The sequence below is a fragment of the Heptranchias perlo genome, unplaced genomic scaffold (assembly GCF_035084215.1).
Source record: "Heptranchias perlo isolate sHepPer1 unplaced genomic scaffold, sHepPer1.hap1 HAP1_SCAFFOLD_70, whole genome shotgun sequence".
Classification (NCBI taxonomy): Eukaryota; Metazoa; Chordata; class Chondrichthyes; order Hexanchiformes; family Hexanchidae; genus Heptranchias; species Heptranchias perlo.
The window spans coordinates 1,696,005-1,702,371 of NW_027139729.1; the positions used below are offsets into that span (position 1 = coordinate 1,696,005).

General features: G+C 44.1%; 1 non-coding gene across 1 annotated transcript; it reads right to left on the reverse strand.

Annotated features, from left to right (window-relative positions):
* Positions 1-926: 926 nt before the first annotated feature.
* On the reverse strand, positions 927-998 carry trnag-ucc (transfer RNA glycine (anticodon UCC)). The gene has a single exon. It is a non-coding gene; the product is annotated as a tRNA-Gly (tRNA).
* Between the last annotated feature and the right edge of the window lie 5,369 nt (positions 999-6,367).

Here is a 6,367-nt window from a genome sequence, read left to right on the forward strand (position 1 = left end):
TGCCCTTTAGAAAATACTCTGATCTATCTTTTTATGGTCCAAAGTGGATGATCTCACACTTCCCCACGTTGAACTCCATCTGCCACAGTTTTGCCCACTCACTGAATCTATCAATGTCCCTTTGCAACTTTCTGCTCCAATCTATAATGTTTACGGTGCTACCTAACTTAGTGTCATCAGCACACTTGGATATAAGGCTCTCTACATAAGAATATAAGAAATAGGAGCAGGAGTAGGCGATACGATACGCGAGCCTGCTCCGCCATTCAATCAGATCATGGCTGATCTTCGACCTCAACTCCACTTTCTCGCCCCATCCCCATGTACCTTGATGCCATTAGCGTCCAAAAATCTATCGATCTCAGCTTTGAATATATTCAACGACTGAGCATCCACAGCCCTCTGGGGTGGAGAATTCCAAAGATTCACAACCCTTTGAGTGAAGAATTTTTTCCTCATGTCGATGCTAAATGGCCGACCCCTGATCTTGATACTCTGACCTCAAGTTCTTGACTCTCCAGCCAGGGGAATCAGCCTCTCCGCATCTACCCTGTCAAGCCGTCTAAAAAATTGACACGTTTCAATGCGATCATCTCTCATTCTTCTAAACTCCAGCGAATATAGGCCAATTTTACACAATATGTCCTCATAGCACAATTGCAGCAAGTCCTTATTACTCTTATATTGCAACACCGTTGCAATAAAAGCTAACATATCATTTGCCTTCCTCGCTCTGGTTAGACCCTTGGTAGCTCACTATTTCCAGTATATTTGTCATCTATTCCTTCTATAGGAAAAATAAATTAACGTTGAAAACATTTTGCTGTAATTATACCAGTTCATGTTTTGGAAACAATATCCAGCTGAACTGCAACAAATTCGATGGCAAACTTAATGATGGAAATAATTTAATAAGAATACTGAAATGCGATGGCCGGGAATCGAACCCGGGTCAACTGCTTGGAAGGCAGCTATGCTCACCACTATACCACCATCGCTGACAATCAGCGATGATCAAATTGCTCTCAAACATCAGACCCTGAACAGACACTGCAGGCTGTTGGATTTTGTTCTTCATTGAAACTGGTTTCTGACGGATCCTTTCTCGCTCTGTTGCAGTTCCCGTTTCCGCACAGTCGATGACGCCAACCCCCAATCAATGGAAATTACACAACAGCCAGTAATTCTTCACCTGATATCGGACTGAAGAGACAGTCGATACCTGCAATACTTGACCGGCTGGAAATACATTTTGCCGCAGCTCACATCAGCCATTGAGTAAAGTTAGATAATTACATTAAATCATTATGGAGACCTGACTACCAGCTGGGCACGAATGGCAGCTTCATATTCAAGTCTATAAGATCGTTAGAAAGGACAGAGAAATAGGGAAAGGAGGAGGAGCAGCAATATTACTAAAGGACAATATTACAGCAGTTCAAAGATAGAATATCAGTGAGGGTGAGCGGGCAGTGTAAACACTCTGAGAGAGACCCAAGGAGAGCAAGGTTCATGTAGTTGATGCAATATATTTGGATTTTCCGAAGGCCTTCGATAAGGCAATGCATTGTCCACTCATGGCTAAGTTCAGAGCACGTGGGTTCAGGGACAGGTGATAGAATGGTTTGCAAGCTGGCATCAAAACAGAAAACAGAGAATAGAGGTTAAGGGTAGTTACTCAGATTGTCAAAAAGGTGGGAAGCGGAGTTCCACAGGGATCGGTGTTAGGACCACCGTTCACAATTTACATGAACAATTCGGGACTCGAGAATCGGAAGTACAATTTCAAAATTTGTGGACGACAACAAATTGGGCGATGTAGTTAATACAAAGGAAGAATGCATCAAAATGCAAGAGGACATTAATAAAGTTGCAGAATGAAGAATAAGGAGGTCACACACTGCTTGGATAATAAGAGTCGAAACGGGCTAGAGTAGCAAATGGATCTCGTGGTACAGATATAAAAATTACTGAAAGTAGCGACGCAAGTTAATAAGGTCACAAAAAGGCAAATCAAACACTGAGATTCATTCTAGAGAGATAGAATTGAAAATCAAAGAAGTTATGTTAAAATAGTATGGAACTTTGGTTCGACCACACTTGGAGTACTGTGCACAGTTCTGGTCTCCATATTATATAAAGGACTTAGAAGGTGCAAAAAAGATTCTCATGATACGAGAAATGAGAGGATATTCTTATTGGGAAATGCTGAACAGACTGGGGGTCTTTTCACTCGAAAAGAGAAGGCTGAGGGGTGACTTGATAGAGGTCTTATGATAGGGTTTCATAGGGTAGACATAGAGAAAATGTTTCCACTTGTGGGGAGTCCAAAACTAAAGGTAATAAATATAAAATAGTCGCTAATAAATCCAATAGGGAATTCAGGAGAAACTGCTTTACCCAAAGAGTGGTTAGAATGTGGAAAATGCTACCACAAGGAGCAGCTCAGGCAAATAGCACAGGTGCATTTAAGGGGAAGCTAGAGAAACACATGAGGAAGGAAGGAATCGAAGGGTATTCTGATAGAGTTAGATGAAGTAGGGAGGGAGCAGCCTCGTGTGGAGCATAAACGGCAACACAGACCAGTTGGGCCGAATGGCCTGTTTCTGTGCTGTAGTTTCGATGTAACTCGATGTAAAGGCTCTTTTCAGAGCCACCCACTGTATCTGTGAAAGGGCTGGTTACTGTCTGAAGGGAGACGCTGATATCATGCTACCAGCGTGGCTTTGAGCTGCTTTATTCTCGTTGTAGCCGAGATGAGGTATTAATGGGACTGGAGTCAGGGCACCGACCACAGTCCGGTAATTTAAATGGTGACTTATGGACCCCAGTCCACACATCACCAGATTTCTTGTGTTTATTTGAAATACTTGCCATGCTGGGCTCGTAAAGCATCACCAGAACTGCTCGACTAACCTTTCTACATCTGTGGGATTCAGCGCTTCGCTCCCTTTCTGTTCTATTTTGTTAGATTATTTACATAACGCATTAAACACACTGGGGAATCATTGAAATGTAACTCTGCACAGAAACAAATAACAGTGAATTGCCTGGTGCTCAGGAGATCAGAAACATTACTCGCCTTTCGTCTTGTTGACTAATGAACCGAGTTTAGAGTCCAGCTATCCGCTTTGGTTCCATATGGGGGATTGAACAGAGAGGGAGGGAGCGGAGGAGACAGTGAAAAACAGAGCAGAGAGCGGCCTCTGATCTTCCAGCTCCACCTCCAGCTTTCTCCATCCGCCAATTTCAAACCGTTTATCGATAATAGAACCGAAACACAGCGCTCCGCACAAACCCTTACAGACTCGGGCTTCATATTCAAAGATTTCCAGAAATCCGGAGCTTTTAAATAAGCCCCGTTGCAATTAACAGTCAGTAATATTCCTGCCGAAATACAGTCCCTTCGTTAACAAGTCAACCCGCCTCCTTCCATTTCAGTCCCAGACCCGATTCTATCTCCCCACACATTCCCTCCCAGACGGGTTCAGCAGTTCACAAACACTTTATTCCAGCTGATGTTGAGAATCTCATCTGTTGGGGTTTGAGTTATGACGCGGAGTTTCTCCACCAGTGTTACCTTCTCACAGAGACACTTGCCCTCAATCTGTGAAAAGATGATGACCTTGAACTGGGACTGGAGCCGAACACATCCCCAGTTACAGTGAGGCCCGGCCCGGACATCCCATTCCCTCTGTTTTATATCAGACAATATCACACCTTCATGTCCAGCATTAGAGAAAGACAAACATACACTGTCAGTCTTACACTTCCTATCAGTGTGTTCATCTCCAGCACCAGAAAGCGAGATAAAGCGAGACAGATACGGTGAGAGATAGCGCGGAGAGACACAGTGCCAGAGTATCAGTTGCAGACTGAGCTGCAAAGCCAAGTGTTATCCAGAAAGATCCCATTGGAGAGACAAAAGATGCAATCTCATCTCTCACTGATATTGGACCAGAGGCAGACACACTATTAATCCCACCCTCAGTTCAGAGAGTGAAAAAACAATGGGCCACATTTGACTCTCTCTTGCCTGTTGTACTATATTCTGTTTTGCAGCAGAGGGACGTTCGGTATTACTCTCAGTCATCGAGAGTATCACTCTGATTAAATTAATCTGGGACTTCTGCTATCGGATATTAATCCTACATGGTCCCGACAAACACACCGACTCACTCTTTCCTCCATGTTTTCCAGGATTGGTTTGAGAAATCCTTCCTCCAGTTTCTTCCTCACGCGTCAGTTTTATCAGTAAAGAGTCCAAGAATGAACAGAGCCCATTGGCTCATTTCAGAGCCGCCCACTTTATCACTGAAAGGCTCTTTACCATCAAAAGATACCGAGAGAAACAGCAGGGATGGAAACATCTAGTTTAATAGTTAGAGATTGTAAAGTCAGTCTGGATTCCAGCGTTAGGCACTGGTGGAATCCCATCTGTTTTCCATTCTGGTGCCTGTTCCTGCACTGCCTGTGGACCCCATTCCCTCTGACCTTTCCCCCAGACCCACTTCCTTTGCTCAGACTCTGAAAAATTCCAATTGGGGAAAGTTTCCATCGATTTTTGTATTGGGAATTCAACCAGATATCTGCGCATGCGTGACTCAGCCCCGCCCCCAGCGCTGGTTGTTGGTGAGCAGAAGAGCGCATGCGCGCTCCCCTCCCCCAGCTCGGCCTGTGGGCGCCATTCCCTCAGTGAGCGGAAGAAGATGGTTTAAAACAGCCGGGAATGGAGAGATCACGGCCCCCGGGGGAAGGGAGCAAAGAGCAGCCTCGTTACAGCAGCTCATCGCTTCGGGACCGTGTCCGCAGATGGGCTCAGAGATCGGCATTGAGTCCGGGGGAAGGTCAGGGGGAGTCCGGGGGCTGTTTGTAAGAGGCGGAGTGGATCAGGAACTGGTCCCGGAACATGGAGTGAGCGGGGGAAGGGAGAGGTCATTCTCGGGCTGTGTGTGTCCAGGGTGTGTCCAGGGTAAGGGGGACAGAATGGGAAGAACGTGCTATTTAAAATCATTGCTGCTTTCTCTCCCCAAACCAGTAGTGAATGTTCCTGGTTTAGTTCCAGTCTCACCCTGTTACTGGACAGTGAACAGTCAGGATGTGGGGAGTTATACAAGCAGTTTTGATTGCAGGCATCAGGTGTGAAGTGTGAAGGACACAATTTAAACAGCTTTGTACAGGTCAGGTTTCTAATCTCCTCTCCCATTTGAACGGTTTGTCCCATGGGAGAGGAGATTAGAAACCTGACCTGTACAAAGGTCCCTGCCCCATCGGGTAGTCCCATTCATGGATCAGTGGAGGGGATGTCACTAAATTGTTTTAAAATCGCCCAACACACCTGGTGTGCAGAAGCTGAGTGCTGCAGTACTGCAGTGTAGTCAGACACTGACACCGCTTGTATCACTGGTTTTCATTTGTGGATATTCAAAATAATTATTCACAGATATTAAACTGATCACTTCTGTATTTTCGACCTCACCTGTTCTTGAGTTACAAGATATATGTTTCTTTCTACAGTCAAACCCTTGAAGGAGCCAGAATGAATGTGAAGTTTCCTCCATCCGAGGCAAAGGAACAGTGCAGCCAGCTCCTTCTCACACAGTAAGTACATTATCACTCACAGAGCACAGAGACACAGACAGATCATCAGCTCCACAGTCTCAGACAGCAGAAGTATTCAGTCCCACACTGATCCCAAGTTCCAGAGACACATTTTCAATCCAACAGTCAAACAGAGCAGGTGAGGCAGACACTGTTCCATTTCTCCCGAACTCTGTCCCGCTGACAGGTGGATACAAAAATCCCAGTCCAAAGTCATGCTTTCAGATTGTCAATTTCGAAAAAGGAAAACTTTCGCCATGAATTAAATCCCAGATACCCCAAGATTCCAATTGTATGCAAGCCCAAAACTCTCTCACACACACACGTGAGTTTAATACATGAAGTATCCATTCGAATTGTGTACCATTCGAATACAAATTGCAAGTCCAAAACTCATGTGCAGTATCAGATTGAGAAATGCTGTGACTGTAACCTGAGAAACACATTAGATACCAGTTTATAATAAACTCATAGTATGAGATTTAAAGATAAAGTATCAATTCTGTGAGCACACATTACACACGAGTCCAAAAATCTTATAATAAAACTTAAAGATGCAGTATCAATTCCTTCAGTGCAGACTGATCTACACATTAAATACCAATTCAAAAATGTCACCATATCAGGTTGAAAGATATATTATCATTCACAACAATACTGACAGAGATACAGATTTAATAGTCGTCCAAAATCATACAAATTATCTGATTAAAACCTCCAGCATCAAATCCTAAAGTGTATCCATATTTACCAATTAAATAATGAG